This window comes from Stegodyphus dumicola, chromosome 2 (genome assembly GCF_044657685.1).
Source record: "Stegodyphus dumicola isolate Sdum_Otavi_A_Nest chromosome 2, ASM4465768v1".
NCBI classification, from domain to species: domain Eukaryota; kingdom Metazoa; phylum Arthropoda; class Arachnida; order Araneae; family Eresidae; genus Stegodyphus; species Stegodyphus dumicola.
Genome location: NC_140769.1, coordinates 150,335,183 through 150,360,385, shown reverse-complemented (window position 1 = coordinate 150,360,385; position 25,203 = coordinate 150,335,183). Strand labels below are relative to the sequence as shown.

Below are 25,203 nucleotides of genomic sequence, written 5' to 3'. Positions count from 1 at the left end.
ATTGTTTTTAATCGATTTTTGGTCCTTAAAAGTTCTTAATTTTGACCAAAATCAGTAGAAGGTCCTTAATTTTAATCATCTGAAATTTCTCTCTGTTTTTACGACTCCCATTTTGAGTGTGAATTAGCATTTTGGAGGCATATTTTTGGCAATTCACTGACGTATATGGTTATCTTTTGAATGGGTTCATGGGTTATAATTTGTTTCTATTTCTAACATAAATGATGGGATACTCGAGTTTCTAAGCAAGAAGTGAAACAAAAGCATTTCAAAATTCATTTTTTCTAATAAAGAGCTCTTAAACAACTTTTCGCTTTTGGGGTTGTGAATTCTTCTATTAAATGGTTTTAAATTTGACAACTTGTCAACATTTTGGCAATTTTAAGATAAGTTTCTATAGTAAATTTTTAATTCCGAGATCTGAGAATTTTTCGGCGATTTTTTTAAAACATCATAACATTGATAAATTTCATTAAAATAATGGTAATATATTAGAATTATATTTAAAAAATAACATTAAAATAAAACATTTTTATTTTTCCCTGTTATATTATAAAGTTTCATTTTGGCAACTTCTTATACAATATTTTAAATCTGAAAAATAAACAAGCTATAAAGCATAATTTACGAAACAGCTCTTAGTAAAAGCAAAATTAGCTATGTAATTAATTAAAATTTCTTTTTAATTTTTCATAGTAAGCGTTTTTCCCATGTAATTGTCTCAGATTATTCAAAATTCTCAGAATATGCATCAGTTTTCTCTATAAAATTAATTTTACACTTTTTTCCATCCCCCCCTTTTTTTTTTCAAAATTTTTCTGGCTTTTTGCTGTTACAGAATTGGTTGGAATAATTTTTCTTTAGTATTTTTGACATTGCAGCATGGAAAATTTAGAAGAATTTGAAGGCAAGATTTATAGACCCACTATTCTAGAAGATTCGAGAAATATGTGACAAAATGAAAAATGTCTCCATGGTATCAACATATCAACACGTCATGGATGCATTTTACAGAAAGTTTGCGATGAATTTCTTACTTTTTGGAGAACGTCTGCAAGAACAATGGAAACATAATATTTTACTCATGATACTAGAATATTTTTTCTTAGCATATTTATCTTCCCTTTATTTTCTTTACTTTTCACTAGTCAAAAGCATGGAAAATATCAAAAATGCTTCTAATCTTATCACTTGGGCAGGCATTATAGAAAGAGTTTTTTTATTAATAAAGAAATTGAAAACTTACAATTTAAAAGATTCATCTAATGTGTGTAAATGCATCGTACACAGAGCTGGTGCTATGCATTTTCCCACCTGATGCAATCTCTGTGTATCCTAAATTCTGCTGCCTAGTGCCTATCTAAATTCTGCTTCCATTGGCTGCTCTGAATTCTAAAAGTTTTGTCATTTCTAGATTTTGTTGTTCTGTGTGTCACTAAATTCTAAAAATTCTGCCACGCCTGCTCTGTAACCGGCCTTTACCATATATATTTCATATTTCTTCTGACTGTTCATATTACTAAAAAATTAAATTAGCCGCTTTTTCTGTACATTCCAAATGCATTTAGTGTTTTTTAGAATAACAGAAATCCTTAATTAAATCTAAAAATTCTAAAATTAAAAGGAAACACGTTGAAAAAAGAAACCGAATACATAAAGAAAATCATTCTTCAAAGATATGTGCAGTTATTATTATGTAAATTACCCAATTGTTTATCATTTCAGCCTTTATTATAATTTCCCACTTCTGTTTCCTCATATGAAAGAGTTATTGAGCTAGATTAAATTAAATTGTATTATCTTTGACCACTAGTCCACATTTTTAGTTTGAATTTGACTATTCTTATTTAATTACGTCACCATGAGCTGTAATTGACTTTGTTAGCATCAGAACATGCCTTTATGTTCTAAGTTCTTTGTCTGATATTCTAGTTACTTTCGGATACAGTGATAATTTGCTTCACATCTATCCGGGGGGGGGGCACTATTTAACTTTTACCAGATCAAGTAAACCCTCATAGGTACATTGTGGAGAGGTTGACAAGTTAGGAGATAAAGCACACAGAAACTAGCGAGAACATTGGTTTGCATATTGAGACAAATTTCTAATTATTGTCAGAAAAGATCGATAATTTAAGAGAAGAAAATCAATATAAACTAGCCAAAATGTTTGGGAAGGCTTGTAGAGACATTAGGTATTTTTGAAAGCAGGAAAGATAAAAAATTAACAACGCTTTCGCCGGGAATCGAACCGCGGACCTCTGGAATACCGCTACCAGTGTGCAAACCACTACACCACAAAGGGTCGCCAAGAAGGTGGGAGAAATACCTTATATACTCCCCCTTTTAAACGGTGACTGAGGTTTTTAGGAAATCCACTCGCCAAATCCTTTGTGTGGAGAACCCATCAAGTAACCGCGGACCTCTGGAGTACCGCTACCAGTGTGCAAACCACTACGCCACAAAGGGTCGCCAAGAAGGTGGGAGAAATACCTTATATACTCCCCCTTTTAAACGGTGACTGAGGTTTTTAGGGAATCCACTCGCCAAATCCTTTGTGTGGAGAACCCATCAAGTAACCATCACCCATCAAATAACTATCAACACCATCAAGTAAAACTTATTCTTTGCTACTACTGAGACTTATATATAAAATAACTTATCACATCTGGCGCTTTAATGGCTTATTGGAACCTTAAAGTATATTAACTGGGTTACAATTCCTGGAACTCTACACAAAGCTACGACATTAACTGCATTAAGCAGAGCTTGACTAACTTTCAACACTTGCCAACTGTGCCTACATCAGACCTTTCAGGTTTGTTCCAATCAGCAGGTCTCTCTATAGACAAGCAGCAAAGGGACAACATTCAGTCTTTTGTTATGAATCATGCTGATTATGATCTCACTTCTCATTTTAACCTATGCCGTTTGACATAAAAATCTCCCTACTATTTGCTAAACCTCTAGACTGACCAATTATGTGACAAAATTAGACCCCCCCAAAAAAAAGCATAAAGCTAACTATTAGTAAAACGTAAATGTCACTTATCTTCTTTTAAATATGTCCAACTATTATAAGTGTAAAATATTTAATGCTACTTGATAAACTGCATGAAATGTATTTTATTCTCAAACTTATTAATAATTATGTTAGTTAATTCATGTTTAGTAATGATGCATACTACTTAGGGATCTATTTTATTTTTAGGATGGTATTACAAAAGTGAAATTCAGGCATAGAATAATATTTTTAATTGAATTTATTCAGTTTCCATTTGCTCATAGGTCCTTAATTGTTTTCATTAATGGTCCTTAAACGTCCTTAAAAGTACTTAATTTCCGTGTGCAGAAATGTGTACGAACCCTGTATAAAATCAGCTAGGATTGACACCCAGTGGAGTTTAATTGGAAAACTGAAAGGTGCTGATGGAATTTTAAAATATTGTGAACTGTCTAGAATTATGTTGGCCATCTTGACAGTTCCCCATAGTAATGCGGAGTGTGAGAGGATTTTCAGTGTTGTTGCAAAAACGAGGACTAAATTTAGATCTAATATTAGTGATGACACATTAGAAAAACTTTTATTAGCCAAAGCAGGCCTACGTGGCAATTGCTATAAACAAAATTATGAAGTTTCGTTCTTAACGAAAGCAAAATCTGCCAGTGTTCATAACATTTGTACGAAAACTGATTAAAGTGTCTTTTTTTTCCCCCTTAAACGATGCAAGTAATAAAAATGTTTTTTATGTGTAAGGTATTTTTGTGTTGCTTGCATTTAAGAATTAGTAACTATGTAAAGTGAATTCATTATTAAAAACTATATTTTTATCATTTAAAAAGTCTTTTTAACATTGTGAAAAATCTCCTGATTTCTTAAGAAAATCTCCTGATTTTTGAGTGTCATAGGTTGGCAAGTATGGCATGGGAAGCCCAAATTTGAAATTTCAAATTTGTTTTATTATCAATTTCATATTTTGTAAAACTTAACAAATTTTTGATTAACAAACTCAAGGATTTCAAAGTGAGCAAAATTACGATATATAAATTGAAAAATTGGAATATATAAAAAACGTTCAAGGAAATGTACAAAGTTAAATGTACATAATATACAAAAAGGCCAGAATATGAATTAATTAACTTGCCTAGGAGATGACTGTGATGTGTGCGCATCTGTTTTCTTACTCAGAAGTGTGGTAGGCCTTGCAATCGAATATGCAGGACATGGCAGTGAGGGACCCTTTGAATTATTACCTTTGGTGAACTTTGGAGGAGCTATTTATTTGGTATGTGGGAGTGAAGATTTTGCGAGTGTAATTTGTCTGTTAAAATTTTGAGATTATACTGACTAGTGAATGGAAATTAATTAATTTCTGGCTAATTGTTGTGTTGTAACGAGCAGAAAAAAGGAATTTTCACTGCTAACGAGCTATTTCAACTGAAAGCTTCAAGCATGAAAGGCTTCACCACAATCATGATGTAAAGCTACATTACATACTTTGCATCTATAAACAGCCTGGCTATGGCATTCTGTACAATGAAATCTTGTGTTATTCTTGAATTTACGATAAAATGTCTACCATCTTCATGCAATGGCTTTTTTGAGTGCTGAATTTACTAGGTCTTCCTCTTGCTAATCGGAAAGAAACTTATTTTCAGTAGTAGAAAGTCGTGATATTTTCCATGCATTTTTCAAGGATACATCAATATAATTAATAAGTATTGACCACCACCATTTTCTGCCACAAACTCTTATTCTGTTATTGGTTACTAAATTATCGCTTAAATCGACTCCGCCAATTTTGGCATTGTATTGTTCAGAAGAGGCCGTGAACCCTTTTTCCTTTGCGTTATTGGGTGACAGGAAACACTTTTTACGGGCTGAATTTTTCCAAATTTTGAACTAACATTTACAACTGAATCATTCCATCAGACAAAAAAAAATTTTTTTTCCTCCCTGCTTATAATGAAAATCATAATAACCCCTGTCTTTCTTATGAACACATTTCACCATTTCTAGTGGCAAAATTTCTGATTTTTTTTTTTTTTTTTTTTTTTTTTTAAGCATTAAAACTTTTATTGTTTAGATGATAGAGAAGACGAAATCATAACTAACGGTTCTTTTTTTTTATCCATTTCAAGTTTTCAGTTTTCTGTTTTTTAAAACTTTTTTGTATGACTAGCACTGTTTTAGAAGGCTGAAACTGACTTCTTACATGAACTTTAACATACCCAGAAGTATCATTTGGTAAAATATCATTATTATTATGCAAAACATTATCGTCCCCTTCTTCTCTTCTTCATCACTAGCTTCAACAATTTCTGGTAAAGCAAGGAACAATATCAGTTTCATTCTGCTTTTTATCATCATCTGTTTCTTCATCAAAAAGTCTTTAAAGGGCTTCTTCTAATGTAAGGCACCTCGTTCTAGACATTTTTAAACCCTGGAATGAATATTAGCCAGAGCAACTAAAAGCATGAAAAAAAAAAAAAAAAAAAGAGGAATATCCTTTTCCTGCTGACATTGTACTAACACAACATCAATTTTTCCTTCCATTCCCATACAAATATAAACAGCTGATTGATAAAATGTTCTGGTAAGTGGCGACCTTCGCTAAAAATATATCATCCCTAAAGATGGCAATTCTTTCATTAAATTTTTCAGAAAAAATACCTGGTCAAAAATTTTGCTTAAATTTTTCTTTAAGTATGAGACTAATCATTATAAACAAAATTATTGTTGAAAAAAAAAAAAAAAAAAAATTTACAGAAATAACATTTATACTATTCCCTACACAAAATCATCTGCTGGTATAAAATATCTTAGATAGTTATATTTTTATACACATTTATTTGGACCATTGTGTCAATGCAACACCAGCAGTTAATGGGTTTAGGTACGATTCATGCATTCAGTTCGCAGATTCTTTTGGGAAGTCATGGATGTCAAGAATTCTTGTTTAATTCTGCATTCTTGCAGCTATTTATTAAATTCTTCTCTGCGATATTTGAGACCATTATTAGTATGAAGGATTTTTATTTTTTTTCCTATGCATTTTCACTTCGTTTTTAGTTTTAAGAAAAGTGACTTCAAAATAGCATGATTTATCATCTAAGAAGGTAACAAAGTAACATGAACCAGCATGGCCTGGGACATTCATAGGACCTCACAAATCTGAATGAATCAGATTCAGTAATTCATCACTGTGAAATTTTGTTTCACCGTAGCAACATTAGTTCGACTTTTTGGAAAAGGTTGCACAGTTTATTTTGCCTTGGATACAGACTCTACAATCGTGTAGAGATTTGTTATCATTAAAATTCAAATTTCTAACCATTTTATCAGATTTAAGTCTTTCCAAATCAAAACTCATTTAAATGACCTAGTTTAATATGCTACTTTACAAAATCACTTATCTATGATATTGCAGCATTTTCAGTGCTTTGAATATATATAATAGAGATCACCATTATGAATAGCCTGGACTAGTGTAGATCCATTTGGTTCTATAATTTTGGCATTCATTGTTAAGAATAAATTGATTGTGAATTTAGTAAAAGTTGTTTTACCAAAATGTAGAGAATAATAAATTTTAGAATAAATGTAGTAGGAATTTTTATCTTGGGCTATAAGCCAAATAGAAGGGAAAAATAAAATGTTTAAATTTCAAGTGTCATGGTTTCAAACGGCTCGTGAAATATTTGAGGATAGATAATGTGTGCTGCTGCAACAATAACCCGAATGAAAGAATGCCAAGGTAATATTCTGGTGTGTAACCTAGAATAACCTAGAAAAGTAATAACCTAGAATTAACCAAAAAAAAAAAAATGACTTTGTAATGTATAGTACCAAAAATACACTCAACACATATTTTCCCTATGAAACACATGCTTTGTTAGTACTCTATAGCAGAAATATTGATAAATATTTGGTCACAAGGAAGCTACATAACTGTAGTCACAACCACTTTTGCAAGTTCTTTGTAGAACAGCACAAGAAGGAAAAATGATTGAAACATCGTCACTTTTTAAATTTGGACTTTTTAAATTAAAAAAGAAGTCACTTTTTAAATTTGGACACTAGGCTTGCAGGAAAGTATATGAATTGATAGGAATGAAAAATGTCTGGCTATTTTTCACAAAATTCCCATTCGTGTTCACAAGATAAAAATCACATGAAGAAGCACAAGGACCTGTCAGCCAAAATGGCAGTGCCGAATGTCCTTGGAAGAAAAATTACACGTCTTGCAGCTTTCATTCATGTGTTCGAAGAACACACCCCAAGGTGAAGTGAGGGGGAACAAGAGAGCAAGTAAACTTCAAACTGGTGTAATTATAGTCTCTTTAGCTAACGTTAGTTGACACTGTTGAAATCAAATTTGTAGTGAAAGTGATTTGTAGTGAAAAGTGAGGGCTTGCTATCACAGTCATTCTGTTAAAGGCACTGAACAATTATTTGTGGTAGGTTTAGATACTGACAGCAAACTACATTTTAAGTCCGGGACACATAGCACATTTCTGAGTCTGAGGTTAGTTGTTCCATTCCTGTTAGGTACTGTTATAAGGACAGTTTTAAGTCCTGTAAATTTTTCTTTTTTGTCAGTTGGTAATTTTATTATGGCATTCATTCATGGATGAAATTCTGAAAACGACCTTCACTCGTTGTATATGTGAGATGTACAGCCACTACTTAAGCACCATGAGGAAGTCTGTTGATAAGTATTGTTTACTGCCAAACTAGTTGGTTCTTCATAACTAGTAACCATCATAGAACCCTTATTTGATTGCACATGTTTTCTACCAGCTATTTTTTTTTCTACATTCAGATGCCTTTTGCCCAATTTTCGAACAGTAATTACACTTCAAGTTGTGATTTCTTCTTTCAGCAGGAAATTTTTTTAAAATTTACCTTCTGTTTTTCATTTTTCTATGTTCTTGGCTCATCCTTTTATTTTCAGTATAGCACACATTTTGTGGATCTTGAATCTTTTTTTCTTGCTTCCCCTTTTTTCAAGCATTTGATTTTCAGAGATGTGGGACTAGGTAATAAATCTCTTAATTCAATGGTGCATCTAAAAATTTCAAAGTTTTCTGGAGCACTGTAGAGTGGAAGAATCAATTATAAGTCATCATGTCAGTTTTCCATTTCTTCAAGCTTATCAGTTATTTCAAAGAAACTGTTCAAATGTTTAGATATCATTTCACTTTCAGCCATTTTTCTAAACAAAAGCTTTTTTACTAGGTAGCCTTCTTCACTGATCCTTTGATTCTTACATGGCTTTGAATTTATTCCATATAGCGTATGATGTCACACAGTGCTTCATAAGACACAATTTACTAGGATTAATGACAAGAATTATGCCTGTGGAAGCGTTTTGATCAGCTTTTGGAGCGATTTCTTTTCAGCATCGATTCCTTCACCAGGTTTAGTTTTTTATCGCTCACATAATCCCAATGGTCATTTTTTAAAAATATAGCTTTTAGCATTCAGAATTATCTTTTTGGAGCTTTGCTACAATAGTCAAATGCGACATAATGTAATACAATCTTACAGCCAAAACAAGATTGAGCAATTAAAAAGAAAAGGTTTAACAAAACACTGATCATTTCATATCTTTGATTAGGCTTAAGAGTTCAAAGTTTGAAACTCGAAAATTCCATTTTTAAGAAAATATTTTGCTACTAACTAATGCAGTTGAAATGTTCCTGGGCCCGTAACCATTGACGAAAAATGATGGACCAAGACGAATTATATTAATTAACATTTTTAATTAGATAAATGGTCATTGACAGCATACGCACAGGAGAGAAAATGAAGTATAGCATATACGTACATACAACAGAAGTTAAATTGTGTCATCACAACATGCCGTAAGGGCGAACTACGCATGCATCAGGAGAAGCCAAGCTATGAGCTAAACAGCAGATTAATCCAAAATTAAATTTTGGCTAATAATGAAATCTAACCTTCGATGTGGTCTCCCAGTTCCTATACTTATATTTGAGAAAGTTTGATACTTATAATGAAAAAATAAAAATACAAGAAGTTTGACTTGTATACAGCTTTAATTGACAAGAATATTTAATTTCAGAATTTGCAGTCTTTGATGTCATTTTCAGCTTGCCTTAAGGGTTTGGTTTAAGGCAAGCTGAAAATGACATCAAAGACTGGGTTAGGGGGTTAAGGGTTTGGTTTATTAAGTTAGATTAATTCAAACAACTAAATTTAAATTAAATTAAAATGATTTCTGTACTTTAATGTCCACATCAAATTTTTTAAATTTAAATTCATATTTTCATTAAAGTCATCTTTAAGCAATGTAATGCATTTATCAGTAAGTATAAATAAAAGTAAATTCTTTTGACTATATTTTAGATTAAAAATCTACTAAATTGTCACATTTTTGTATTAATTCAGTTTCCTTAACATGTGATAGCATAATGAGATTCCAAAAAACAATCTGTCTTTCACATTGGTTATGCCTGTACATCAATAATTTATTTGCACTAAAATAATATTTGTCTAAATACATTCAATAAGCAATATCCCATTTTACAGCTGTTTGTTTTGATTCTGCTAAAATAAGTTCCAATTTTGTAGTTTCTTTTGTATTTATGTATAGTATACTTTGTAGTATCTTTGTACATAAACGTGATTTAAACACTCTGTAGCTTCATCTAAACATGGACTAGTTTTCTGTATTATTTTTTTAATATATTTTTGTAATTTAATACTTTATGCATAAATATGCAAATAAAAATAAATTCAAAATTTCTTATTTTCTTTTTCATTTGCAGCACTTCTTCCTGTTGTTTGTTGTCGTTGCCTTTAAGGTGGATTTCAGTTAACACTCTCAGAATGTCACCATAATGTAATTTTCTGCATTTGAGGTAATCCTACTGGACCAATAAAGTTAGTATTCTTAAGGTTAATTTTAGTTTATTTAAGCTATTGATTGTTAAACTTTTTAAGCTCTTGATTCAGCTATAAAATTTGTTGACAAATCTGATTGGTTTTTTCTTTTCGAACAGAATAAATATTTGTTTTTAATATGTAAAAAAATGATGTCATTTCTTTACAACAATTTAGAGCATCATTAAACTAAGTGTATGTTTTGAGATGAGCAGTATATATATTCTGCATATGCTGAATAGTTTGTATTTTTTGTTGACGCTATTATAGATACCACAAGCGCCATCATATCCTTGTCCATAGCATTTTTAAGTTGAAATTTCTTGAATACAATTTCTTCATTCAAGAAATTAAGAATGAGTTCTTTCAGTCTTTCGTAAGAATGATCTTTTACAGCATAAAACCTGAGATGTTTTGTTAATTATAAAATTTATGGGTTCTGAATTATCTTTTACAATAGGAAAATGTCTTAAAACAACACTCGTTTGATCAATCTTTGAGATGTCTTGAATAACGTCTAATAATAAAGAATAAAATGGAGATGCGTTTATCTTTTCGCCAAAATTTGTTTTAGATTACAACCAGCGCATTGAATTACTTCATTTTGTATGGTAGGGATCAAATATCACATGATTCCTTTTGGTATTTCTCAAAAACTTATTGTCATATTTACTTAATTTAAACTGCTATAAAAATTATCATTATAACTAGTATTTATACTTTCACTATGCCCACAAAAAGCTAATGCATTTTTTGAAAGTGTAAGTGCAATGTTAAATTATCATTCTAAAACAATTTTCCAGAAATATCCTTCGTATTGAATTTGTTTTTTGAGGTCTTTATCAATAATTTTCTTTTTCCCCTTACGTCAGCACTCACTTCCACATGTGATTTGAAAGAAATGGGGCTTTTAATTCTAACAGTTACATTTTTCTAATCTCAAATACCTAAATGCCAACTATTATTAGAGTTAGTAAACAGTCTACAAGGTTCCATTATACAGTCAAAAGTCGTTAATCCGGACTCGTCGGGACTTCGGCGATTCCGGATTATCGATTTTTCCGGATTATAGATCATCAGTTTAAATCTGGTAAGATGGCATGCAGAAATTAGAAAATTAAAAATATGAAACCGTAATTTATGAAATAAAGAACAATTATGATCTAAAGGGTATCAAAATTTACAAAAAGAAAAAGCTTAATATTTATTTGTTTACTTTATTAAACATTTCTTTCAATGTAAGTTGCTTCGTTTCATGTGATAATACTTTCTCTTTAATTCTATTAAACAGACATAATTTCTTGTTTAGTTACAAAGTTCCGCTGTTCAAGTCCTATAATTGCTGTGTTGAGAATACCGACTAATTTGTCAATCGAAATGTTTTCGTTTTCAATAACCTCTGGGTCACTTTCTTCACTATTGGAAGCGAATTATAATAACGAGGAACTTGATTTAAATCATATCAAACACGGAGTACATTGACATGAAATACTACACTTAGTACCGAATTATAAGCCAAATAAAATAAAAACATCTGCCCTGAAGATAAGGATAGTGCTGACAGATCAACTTCCAATCCCCCGGGTGAAATTGATAAACAGATTTCGGATTTCAAAACATACTTTCACTTTGTAGATACAAATTACATATTAGTAAATATATATCGGAAATTCTATTTGACATAATCGAAAGTTCAAGCTTACTTTTATAAAATTGCTCTAACAGTCTGCAAAAAATAATAAGCCGGATCCAATTCGAAGATTAAGGAACAACGCAATCTGCAACATTAACTGAATTAGATAATTTTAGCTTAGCTTATACCTCTATTACACATTAAACGCGCATGTGCACAAACATATTCGCAGCCGTAAAGGTCTTACGCACACTCTTAAACGCCTGTGCGCATGCGTGAACGCGACGCATGCGCAGAAAGTTTGTAGCTTTGAGGTCCGGATTATAGGTGTCCGAATTAACGACTTTTGACTGTACAACATTCTATCGTCTAGAGGAACAACCAGTATTGTAGCACTTGTCCATGCTTCATCGTGAATGATATGTTGCACCAAAACCCCTTTTCCATTGTTTAGTATCATTTTGAAATGAGCCCATAGGTTTTTCTCCATTTTCATAACAAGTAGTTAGAAATCTTTTCATATCATTAGTAATATTTTTACCTATATAATAACCTATATCCGCTGATGTTCAGGTATATGTTTCTTTTATATGCATGTTGTCAGCCTTACTACTAGAGGCAACTTCAGCTGGTAATACAGCCTTTTTTCAGGCTGTTTTTGGTAGAGGCAATATCTATTGAAGAATCTTTTTCTGAGTATGATGTTTTAATAGCAAAGTTGTCTAATTTTTGGGGCTTACCCCCCCTTTTTTTTTCTCCTGTGTGTTCTTTCTCTCAGTTTTGGGCCCCAACCTTTTCTTATCCATTTTAAATTATAATATATGTAGTATTTTATCAGTTGTCTTATTATTTTAATCTTTCTTAACTTCAGATTTTTTGCTATTTTAAGACCTTCTTATGTTCAAATATAAAACAGACAAAGTAAAAACAAATACGAAATGATTATCATACCCAAAATAGGCCAGCTTTGCTTAGATTGCACATGCCCTTCTGATGACAATGCTTTATATTGCAGACGGGTCAATATGTGAACACAAAAAAATTAATTATGCAACAATGGAATTAACAACAAACAAGATAAGGTTGCTGTGGCTTTCAATTTTATTTCTAATTTTTGTATTATTCAAAAATAAGGTTTAAGACTTTTATAATTAATAGCATATTTTATTCATGAAATTTTAAGTTATATATGTACTTATAAAATATTATGGATGGATTTGACAGCAGATTTATTAATTCAATATTTCTTTTTGAATATTCAAAAATAAAAAAAAGTAATAGGCCCTTAAAATGTGTGGGCACTTAGGCATTGCCTAATCTTGCCTACCTATAGTTACGCCACTGCCTTAGACAGATTATGAATAGCTAGTGGTTTGTTTGTAATCTAGCAAAACCTACTGCTAAATTAGCTAAGAAATTCTTTAAAAATCAAACAAAAATAAATAATAACATAATACCAACCGGACTATGATATGAATGATCAAATTAACACCAGAAGGTCTGGTGCATTATTATGAGCACTGAATTAATATTTAATTAATGGTTGACAAGCATTTTTTACTTACATGTTGCTGCCTTATAAAATCTACATGTTAAATTTTTCTTTTTAATGTTTAACATACTTAGTAGTTAACCCCTTATTTACACATTATCCCATCAACTGTGAAAATTGGCAACCATCGAATCGCAAAAATTAGTGAAGATCTTATCAAAGTTGGAGCAGTTATTCCTGTCGTATTCTGAAGGAATTAACTCTTCTTTTTTAATAAACAATTTTTAACATTAAACAATCAATCTGCTTCATTTTTACCCTTAAAATTTTTTTCTAAAATTTTTACTGTTTTAATAGGTTTTGTGATTTCACTGGAAGTTCTATTTAGAACACTTTGAGTATAAAATTTCTGCAGATAATTTTTTCAGTCTATTACTGTTTTGTCAGCCATATTCAGATGACAATATTATGTTCATTGATACACACTTCTTTGATGGTAAGATCCTATAACTTTGAAAATAACCCACTGTTTGGTGTTCTGTAGAAGTCAAATTCAAAAGTTTAATCTTTGTTTTTCTTTCAATTTGAAGGGGGGATACAGTATTAACAGTTAATTTATATCCTTATTCATAAAAACAAAACCTGGCTGATCAAGAATTAATCAAGGTTGCATGAAATGAAAGCAAGATGGTATGAGTATGTTGTATTTATTCATAATTGCTGCTGTGTTATGTTACTTGGTGACAGTTTCATGGTTAATGGGATAATATGTAAGTACCAGTAACCCTTCCTCAATTTCGGCCGATCAAAATTTATGTATGGCTCTGAAATCCTGCCATTCCCTCATTTGCCTGTAATACATCATCTTGCATTTCTACCTTATTGGGGATGGTCCCACAACATCCTCCAGCTCCATCTATCTCCTAGTTTATTAAAGTCACCTGACTAGATGCTCCTTTCCATCCTGATGAATGGTTCTATCCTCTCAGCACCCTAGCTCGACAATTATGGAAGGCTTATCTGAAATCTCTCTGCATTTCCTTCTGTTTTTGAGAGATTAATTAATCTGCAGAAATTAAAGATATGGTACTCTGTTCATTTTTTTTTACACAGGATAGAGCTTAGCACTGGTACACTGCGAGAAGGGGATGGGACAGTTCTGTATCTCTTGATCCACTGTTATTGAAATCTCTGTTTGTGATTTTAAAAGAATATTTTCAGCAAAAGTATTGTGGTGAGTTACTGTGTGCACCAGAAATAAGAATTTGCAAAGCAGCTATATAAAAGTTATTGAAATCTCTGTGATTCAATTTAGTTTAAAAGATAATGCAAGAAGAAAAATTTAGCTCTTGTGATGAAAAAAAAAATTTCTTAGTAGACCAGCTATCTGTGATTAATTCCCAAAAATCTGACTGGTGATGATATTTATACTTATATAGTCAATAGACACTTGCAATTTCTTTATTGAATGCTAATTTCCCTTTACATTCTATATGTGGTCTTAAAAGTCATTGCCTGTGAAACGGATCATGAACAGTATCTGATCAATAAAAAGCTTTTATTTCAAGAGTGACAAATTGCCTGTGATTCAGTAATTTAAATTGCAGTTAAAAAATTACTCTAATTATCCTTCTTTGCATGTAACTGAAATTGGCATAAATTTATGGATTGGATGCCCCCCCCCCAAAAAAAAATACTGAGGAAATTTTATTGGTTAATAAAGCAATTGTTAGAATAAAAATGTGTGAATTAAGAAATTTTAGAACATGCTAATTATTCTTATGTAAACAACAACAAAGAAAAGAAAGAATGCTTGGTATTGATATATAAATTTTATATTTAATTTGTTTACAAGTATGCCTATTAATAATTCGAATAAGATTATAATAATTCGAATGTAAAACATAATTTATTTTATGAAGAAAGATACTAGGAAAATAGAACCAGTGGTAAGCTTTTTACTGCCTATATATATCAAATAATTTTGTAATATTAATTTTGTTTTTAAGAGACCTACCAAATGTTACATGTATTGAAAACTCTTTGAGTGCTGTCTTTGTGTGCAGATATATATACATACATATATATACGTAATAAACTGAGAAAAAAGCTCGTTATGATAACTTGGCATGGAATTTCTGGTTCCATGCCAAGTTATCATAACGAGAAACTTGCAGATGTGGCCAAATTCAGTTGTTTTCTTTTTATTCATAGTTGATGCACATTTTAATTTAATCTAACACAAATCAAATCAGTGCCACAGTGCCTTGTACTTAAAGAGTGTTTTACATTGGATAAGTTTGAAGAATATGCTTTTTGAATGCAACGGCATGTTGCTGTAGCGAAGCAAAAGAGTGCAAAGAGAGGCAAACCTAAAGACCGAGCAAAGAGAAGAGAAAAGATTGCACAACAAAGACTTTTTATACAGAGGCAGGATTACAGTATGAGTTAACATTAAATGAATCAAATTTCAAATATATACAGATTAATATTTAGATGCTGAGTTAAGATTTCATTACATTGCAGAATAGAGATTAGATAATGGATCACTTTTTCAAATTACAGAAAGTGTAAAGTTTATATTAGAAATGTTGTGCTACTTATAGAATGAAGAGGGGAGCATGCTCAAATTTTGTTGCTGTTAATTTATTACTAAAAAGAGTAGATATTTTATATATTACATATTCCCTTCTTCAAAATGAAAAAGGCTTGGTGAGAGAAAAACCTCTTCTTGTCGCAACAGTATCAAAAATGTAAATGTTCTTGAATAGGCATAATTAGAGTGCCAAGTAAATTGTGGCTGCAAATGCCAATTGGCATAAAGATGAATATTTATTTATTATTAATTGAATTATTCTAGTAGATTACACCAAGGAAGATTAAATATTAATATATATAAATATTTAATCTTCCCTGGCTGCTAACAATTTACACCACCAATACTGCTAAGTTTGCTTTATTACATACATATATACATATAGTATATTCTTGATTATGCACTTTGATACTGGAAAAGCAGATCAACAGATGATTGAAAAACATGGAAAATCCAAATTCAGTTTTCATGTATATTGTATGTTTATTTCTTTAAAAAATCAGTAATTTTACTTTTTTTTAATGATGTTTAATATTTGTCAAATTTCACTGTGTATTTTTCAAAGTGCTATGTTATCATTGTATTCAAATCCCCTTTGTTTGATGAAATCCAGTTGAATTTGATGAAATCCAGTTGAAGTCACTGATGTCTCAGGACTAATGTAATAGTCAGTATCTTTTTCACTTGTATTTTCAGCATCCCTCTCTGCCTCAGTTCTTATGGTATCAGCGATCAAAACCCGTTTGTGTACGCAATATGCAGATACAGAAGAACAGTGGCTCAGAGACCTTATTTCCGGAATGCAGCTTGCCGACAAAAAACCGTCACACCTCTTACTGGAGATGCGAAGTAAAGCTGGCTCACGAATGAGTGAGGATCTTCTTAAATCGCTTTTTTTGCAACGTATGCCGACGCATGCACAACAGATTTTAGCCATTTCCAGTGACAAGTTAGACAAGCTAGCTGAGATGGCCGATGGTATCATGGCAGCCACCGGAAACAGTGCTTCAGTGTTTGAATTAAAAACAGAAGACTCTGCGCTAAAATAATTATTAATGGATATTTTATCTCGCCTTTCTCGGATGGAAACACATTCCAGATCACATTCAACCGAACGAGAGAAGCAGAATTAAAGAGGCCGTTAATCATGCCGCCAATGACAAGGTAATAGAGAGCATTGCTGGTACCATCAGCATTTCAAAGAAAAAGCCACCAAGTACACAAAACCGTGTACCTTCCAGGCGGAAAACTAGTGCCGCCGTCACTCGAATCTTCGGGTGACGGCAAAACCGAGATTTATCGTTTATACCTTTCAGATAAATCCACCGCATCAAAGTATCTGATTGATACAGGAGCAGATGTCTCGGTAGTTCTGCCCACAATTACGGAGCGAAATCAGCCACCCGCCAAGCATCAACTTTTTGCTGCAAATGGGACTACAATACCTACTTTTGGACAAAAACTTATTAAATTGGACTTATCTTTACGTAGAGAATTTCATTGGCCGTTTGTCATCGCTGAAGTCTCTCAACCTATTATTGGAGCTGACTTCCTTTGTCACTTTGGATTACTGGTCGATATTCGTCAGAGATGTTTGGTGAATCCACTTACCCAACTACATTCCAAAGGAACTGTGACTACGAAAGATATAACTCACATCAAGGCAGTGAAAGGAGATATTAAATTTCACCAACTGCTTGCCGAATTTCCTGCTCTTACAGAAGCTAGTTCAACATCACGAAAAATTAAGCACGACATTACTCACTGTATTGAGACTAGAGGCCCACCTGTGTTTTCACGGCCGTGCAGACTTTCAACCGATAAGCTTAAAGCAGCCAAACAACAATTCCAGTACCTAGTTGAAACCGGAATCTGCAGACCTTCCAAAAGCTGCTGGTCATCTTCTCTGCACATGTGACCAAAAGCAATGGAGATTGGAGACCATATGGGGATTATAGGAAATTAAATAGTGTCATTGTTCCAGATTGGTATCCTGTTCCTCACATACAGGATTGTCTTCAAGTGTTAGATGGGAAGCGGATATTTTCAACTCTGGATTTGGAAAAAGCTTACCATCAGATTCCCGTGCGAGAAGATGTGCCAAAAACAGCCATTTCTATACCATTCGGTCTTTTCGAATATTTATTCATGCCATTCGGGTTATTGAATGCTGCTGCTACATTCCAGAGGTTTATTCATCACATTCTCAGCGAACTGGACTTTTGTGTACCACACTTTGATGATGTATTGGTAGCATCTGAAAATGACACCCAGCACATGCAACATCTTAAGATGGTGTTCCAGCAATTCACGGATTATGGTGTAGTACTAAATGCAGCTAAATGTGTCTTGGGTAAATCAACTGTGAAATTTCTAGGACATATGATAATACCCGATGGAATCACTCCTTTGCCAGAGAAAGTTTCAGCAATTGTGAATTTCCCCAAACCAGAAACTGTGAAAGAACTTGGGCGTTTTCTGGCTATGTGCAACTTTTACCGTCGCTTTATTCCGCAAGCTGCAAAAACTCAAGCAATTCTCAATACATACCTAAAGGGAGCGACGAAAAACAACAAAAGACCAATTGAATGGACGGAAGTAACCACAAAGACATCTATCAGCGCGATTGTTTTGCTGAGAGTCCAGCAAGCAGTAACTAAAATTAAGTGAACCGTGTAGTATAATACGGGAAATCTCCCCATTTGCCCTGCTCCCGAGAAGTAAGGAACATTCAACCAAGTTCTACCTCCAATTCGACGAGGCAGTTAATGCTTGTCCCATGTGAACGGGACACATTGGAAGAACCGGTTTTCGCTACCAGTCGAATCTGCTCTTGTGAACGGGGCTTTAGAAGTCATTTTGTCTCATCATCTGTGAAACAGCATGTATTTCATGCCTGATGGCAGTTGTCAATTTGTCAGTCATTAACAAATTATGACCCAAAACTCTCAAGTAACTCTTTGGTCAGATCAATAAAAGTGAAAATCAGACAATTTGGAAATATCTTTGATGAAAGTATAGCCATACATTGTGCTTGCTATTGCACTGCTGTTGGAAGCATATTGTGTCCACTGACTGCCTTGTTTAAAATTCTGGCTATCTTCACTATTCTATCTTAATATTGTTGCATGCATACAGGTTCATTATGAATTGAATGAACAAGTCCGATGAGAAATGAACAAAATTTATTATTATCATAACAAATAAAACAAAATGGTTAAATTTCCTCAGATATTTGTACAGTATTACAATATTTCACAGTAGTTATATTTTAACTACTCAAACTTTCAACAGAACTTAATTCAAAAATGCTAGAGAAAGCTAATCCGTGAATTCACTACAGTCAACAAGAGCAGTTTTCAAGACAAACTCTTAAAACAAAAACTAACTGAATTGAGAGGTTTTCCTCCTTTTTATAAGCTTTTTAAATCACGCGTGAGATTGTTCTAGCAGTTTCTCGAAATCAAAAAGAGATGTTTATTTATTAAATGTTAAATGCATGTGCTCTTGTATTTTTAATTTTCCACCTTAGCCTTCTTTTAATATTCGTCACTGCTGCACTGCAATTTTATTTATAATTCTACTAACATTAGCTATTTAAATACCAAACCTGTAACAGTATTTACCGAATATCGATGACAGAGCCTGTTTGAATAAAGGTGTGTCCTTTGCTGTAATCTGCAACTGCACTAGCCAACAGTCTACGGCAGTGGTTCTCAATCTGTTGACTAACACATGCCATCTAAACAAAAACTGAAAAACTTAAGTGCCACCACTACATTTTACAACAATTATTTTTCAATTTATCAAAGGAAATATTTAAAAAAAGAGTATGTTTTGCCATTTGCAGAATCTGCTGGCTATTTGTATTAAATATGCACACATAAAAAATATTAGAATAAAATTGGTTACCATTTTAATAAACAAAATTTAAGTTACAATACTTTAACTCTGAAATTTAGTATGAAATTTGGGCTCTTTAAGAGAGATCAATTTCTTTATATCTTGTCTTATTTCATTTAGTTTTAATTGTAAACTAGGATGCTGGGCAAAAAGGTAATAAAAATTTAATAACTTTATTCCTCTTAAGTTATTTTTTGTGGTTCAGTCAAAAGTTAACAATTTTTTTTTTTTTTTTTTTTAATTTTCAGTAAGAGTTCGATTTAGAAAATTTCTATCAATTGTTCTTCTCCTTCATGAGATAAAATTTCAGGTACGTTTGAATAAAATCGATTTCTAATCCAGTTTTCTTTTTCGTAACCCTCGGAAAAACACATGTTGAAATTATTCATGAATGAAAAACGATGATTTTTAATGTCAGATGCTAATTCTTCTTTTATTTTCAAATTATTTTCAGTTAGAAACGAAAAACGTATGTAATGTAAAAAAAAGTATGTAAACTAAAAGTGGTAAAAAGCTTAAAATATTATTATTTAATTCTTTGGTTATTAGATCGATTTTTTTTTAATCATTGCATTTGTTTTATCTCTAATGGTAAACAAATTAACACATTGTCCTTGCAATCCTAAATTTAATTCATTAAACTTTCCAAAAATATTTGTTAAATATGCTAAACGTGCCAACCATAATTCACTAAATAAACATTTTTGAAATTTCAATTTTAAATCACAGAGGAAATTGTGAATTTCTGATCGAAGTTCAAAAAGATGGTTTAAAACTTTGCCTCTGGATAACCACCCTACTTTGGAATGTAACAAAAGCGTTTTGTATTCACTGCCCATCTCTTGGCCATAAAATAGTAAATATTCTTGAAGTCAAAGCTTGGCTTTCAATAAAATTAATAATTTTCACTGTTTGATTCAGAATTATTTTCAGGTTTCCGTGGATTGTTTTAGCTACTAAAGATTTATGATGAATAGAGCAGGGAGTAAATAAAGTTTTAGGTGTGACTTTCCTTATTCGAGAAATAACACCGGAATTTTTTCCTGTTAAAGCCCAGCACAGTCACTGCATATGACAATGCACTTGTTTCAAAATATTCTAAGATTACTATAAATAAACTTCAATCACTTTTAAAATGTAACTTTTAATATGTACACTGAAAAAAAAAAGGGGACAGTTCTATATCTTGTTCTACTGGACCGATTGACGAAATTCAAATTGCATTCTTCAAGTCTCGAAAGCGCGATTTAGGATGTATATTAGAATTATATATAGCTCTATTCTAACATAGTTATTTTGACACAAAATCGGACTTTCCCGTAAGTGGGCAAAAAGTCACAATCGTTCCTTTTTTCAAATAATGTTCTAAATTATATTTTTAATTATAATTGTTATTATTTTAAGTAATTTTTTCTTTTTCAAATTTCATTTTAATTGTTTAAGTTGCATGGTTTCTTTCTGCGTAGTTTAAATAAAAGGTGCATCATTTATTTTTTCAAATAGTTTTCTTTATAATTTATTTTTTTGGTCATAGTTGTTATTTTAATTAATTTTTAGACTTTTATTTTAATTGTTTGTGTTGCATTGTCTCTTCAGATAATTGTTTTAGAATTTTCTATTTATTTATTGGAACTGAGTATTTTAAATATATTTATTAATATAAATTTTCCAGTATTTGATTTCATTTATTTGAATTGCTTGTCTTTCGGAAGAATACTTTGTGTCCCAGACTACAATGCATCTGAAAACTGAATATAGAGAAAATACAGTAAAGCACAATGTTCCGCCTTTCAATGTTCCATTCAGAAAAGATATATAAATGAGAAAGATGTATAGACGATATTTTAACTTAGGATGACTTGCATATATTACTTTAAATAGCTTTCACATTGTGCTCGTTGCTTTACACAATTTTATCATCATACATTTAGCTTCTTAAAATGTTATTCATATTTTAGTCAAATATTTTATTTTTGAAATCGCAAGAATCAAACATTTTAAAATTAAAAAGTTTTTAATTAAAAAAAATTACTAAATTTTATGCAAAAATTTATTTTTTTCTTCTTAATGGCTTGCTCTTTTTCTTCAGGCATTCTGCAAGTATATTAAGAAGCATCCAACTTTTCGAAATATCTTGGTATTTCTGACATTTATTTTAAATAAAATTATCGCCTTCCATTTCATAAAGGCCCACAAGCGATAGAGTGTTTAAGTCGCTCAACATTAATAGTTCGCTTCAGGGTTCGAATCCCCCTGAACAGGCTGGTTGCATGGGCGTTTTCTTGGTTTTTCTCATTGTAACGTGTATGCTAGCTGGTTTCCCTTAGAAAGTTCTTCATGAAGGCATCCCTCCTTTTAAGCAGGTAGCCCTTCTTTGCCATAGCTTAATAATACAGTTCAATCATTTTCATCAGTATTTGGTCAGAGCCTTTATCAGTCTTTAGAGGCTAAGCATTTTCAAGGCATGAGATGGAAGGAAAGACTGGTTTCACCAAGAGGGAAGACGTCTTTAGGTGACATTCACATGCATAACTGGATAAATTCCTGAATATTCAAATAATTCGACTAAGAAATCATGGGATTCTCCGTTTATGATGATATGATGTTCTGTAACATAATTTAAATTTATAGAAACATATAGTCGAAAACTAGTCGCTCTTCACTTTAATCTGCAATGATATCGTTTTTGTCTTTTCTGTTAGCACAAGCTTAGTTGATGGTATTTGCTGGTGTACATTGTCCAAGAGTTATCTCTTTGAACACTCAAATTCCTTGAAGTATTCTGAAAGTATATTCAAAAGCATCCAACTTTTCGAAACACCTTTATTTTTGACAGCCAAATTCCCTTTCAAATTTTTGCTTACTTTTCTCCCTAATTTTCTTCTTTCCTTCTACATTTATTTTCAGTTCTCACCACAAGAAAATTAAGATTTTTTGATTGTTACACTTCCATAAATTTTGCATTCGTGCCAATTTTTAAAAAATATCAATTACATCAACTAGCGTAATTTACGGAAGAAAGGCCGCATCCGCGTAAATGCCGCAATAGATTAAATTGGTGGGCCGTATAGTTGCAAAATCTCAACCTATGGCCTGATATATGACATATCAGTTAAATGAAATGAAACCATAACTCAAAAATAAATTAAAGGTAAGAAATGTTGAAAATATATTTACGTTCACGTATATACTTATATTTACCCACTAAAGAAGTCCATATTTTTAATACTCAGACTATATTATAAAAAATGTTGCAACAACGAAATATTAAATTTGGATAACAAAAGGAAATTTTAAATTTTACTTACAAAAGGAATTACAGCAAACTATACATCATATGAAGTCATCAAAATCTGATTCTTCACTATCTGAATTAAAAAGATTTAGTAAATCCTGATCTAAGTTCAAGTCTTCCAGATCATCACATTCAACCTCTTGGTTTATAGTCTCTTTATCTAAGGATATAATTTCAGCTTCTTTGAACCCTGCTATTATTGACGATATTTTTACCGATTTCCATGCACTTCCTACAAACTTTGCAACTTCTTCTTAAGATGCTCTACGCATTTTATAATTTTTGGTATACATATGCAATCCTTCACTCATCCAACACTCCACCGCTTTCGGACTTCAGCTTTGAAGGATTTATTACCTGACGAATCTAATACTTGTAAGATTTTTGTCAAACCACCAGGAATTATTGCTACGGTCGTAGATAATTTTTGATATCTGTTTTTAACTGACTCAAGTAAATGAGCACGGCTCGAATCCATTGTCAATAACCCTTTTGGTTAGAAAAAAAATCCCTTCACAAATAATTATGTCATTAGGAAAATCTCCCTTCGGAATAGTTTTTCGTTTAAAAATGATCATTGGCTTTAGCTTGTCACCGTTTGCAGCACAAGCTAACACACATGTAAATGACGTTCTTTCATGCCCCGTCGTAAGCACAGATGTAGTTTTTGCATCAGTTTCACCAACAGTTCTGTTTGCAGAAGAGTCAAAAGCTAACGGCGTTTCATCCGTATTTATTATCTGTTACCAAAGTTTTTTTTTTTGTCAATAACATCTGTCACATATTTTAAAAAAGATGCCTTTTTATCCTGTCAGTCCATTGGTAATTGTTGCCCGACTGTTGTTCTAGTACACCCAGAAATATTTTTTCTTTTCATAAATCTGCTACACCAGCAAGGCCCTCCTTTGAAATCATTTATGTTCGTTTGTTTTGCTATAAATTTTGCTTGTAAGCGAATTTTTACAGTCAAAATTGCCATTCCCTTTCCTTGTTGCTCCTTTATCCAGTTTGCAAGGTCTAGATTTGGCCACTTTGCAGTACCACTTGTTTTGGCTTTTTTCTGTTGTGGCATATTTTAAAGTTTTTTTTCACTTCTACAACGTTGAACTCGTCCACTTCAAACTCTCGAGCGGCTGCTTCTATTTCCAATTTGTTCAGCACGTGAAATTACATTAAGCTTAAAACCAGCAGTATAACTTCTGTGCCGTTTAGGTGCCATTTTCAAAAATTTTCCTCTCCCTTCTTACTTAAAAACTATCCAACATATACTTGTACCCAAACTGATGGGATCTGTATCTGGCAGAATGCCAAGAAAAATTAATTCATGCTGAAGAGGAAATACATCAGAGACGGTACATTTTAGTTGAAGATAGCTTTTCATTTTCTAGTCATTTTAACTATAAATAAAGTTTAAAGTAAAGTCCAAAGGATAAATATTTTAATTAAAAAATTTTTTGCTAAAAGACAAAGAAATAAAACAGTCCAGCAGTGTTTAATCTATACCATTGAGTGTACTGTGTTTAATCTGTACCATCTGATTATTGTATCGGCTACAAACAATCTAAATCATATTAAAGATCATGTTTTCTATACAATCTAGAACTTGAGAGAAAATTAGCTACTTAAATCATTCTTTCCAAGAGGATTAATGTAAAAATTTATACTTATATATATATATATATAATTTTTAAAGCTGGGATATGACCCCCCCCCAAACTGTCAACGTCCTGTTTGCTTAAAAACATTGTGAAAATAAACATCAAACGAACTTTCTCAGTTTTAGACAATTCAATTTAAATGCAATCAAAGTAAAGTAGCAGACGATAACACGGCAAAGGTAAAAATTTACTCTCATAAATATTTTTTTTTTTTTAAAAGGAAAAAAGAAATTTTTTAAAAAGTTAAAAATTTGAATAATATCATCTATAATTTTTAAAAAACTTTTTGTATAGTATTAATAAATATTTATTATGCATCATTGAGGGGAAAAATTTCGGTACTTACGTATTATCGCAACCAGGTTGGCGCAATTTGTAAGTTTGAGTAAAAAAGTATAAATAGAAAGAAAATGTACATTTATTAATTACAGATAATTTTTAATACAATTTTTTTATATTATTTTGTTTTAAAATATAAAATAGCAATTAAACCCTTCCGGTTTCGAATTTGAATAAGTTGCAGAATTATTTTTTCTGCGGAAATCTTTTGGCTATTGCTTTTAGCACTGATGAAAAACCGTCTTCACCATTAAGAGCTTGAGCTTGGCGCCATATAAATTCAATAAGGTATGAGTCAAGATGATGACGGGCTGTTCCTTTCTGTTTTTTGTTGCGCCATTTGGCTGAGCCCCACATGCGCTCTACATGTTGTG

The 25,203-nt window shown here is 31.8% G+C and overlaps 1 protein-coding gene across 6 annotated transcripts in view; it reads left to right on the top strand.

Annotated features, from left to right (window-relative positions):
• LOC118204155 (uncharacterized) overlaps positions 1–25,203 on the top strand; it is a 79,776-nt gene that overhangs the window by 36,630 nt on the left and 17,943 nt on the right. For 2 of the 6 annotated variants that reach the window (XM_085811263.1, XM_085811260.1), the window contains exons 2-3: positions 9,799–9,913; positions 19,786–19,847. The gene's annotated coding sequence lies outside the window, so the exon portion shown is untranslated. The remainder of the gene's footprint in view (positions 1–9,798; positions 9,914–19,785; positions 19,848–25,203) is intronic. The other 4 variants (XM_085811264.1, XM_085811261.1, XM_085811262.1 and 1 more) reach the window with 2 other exon arrangements.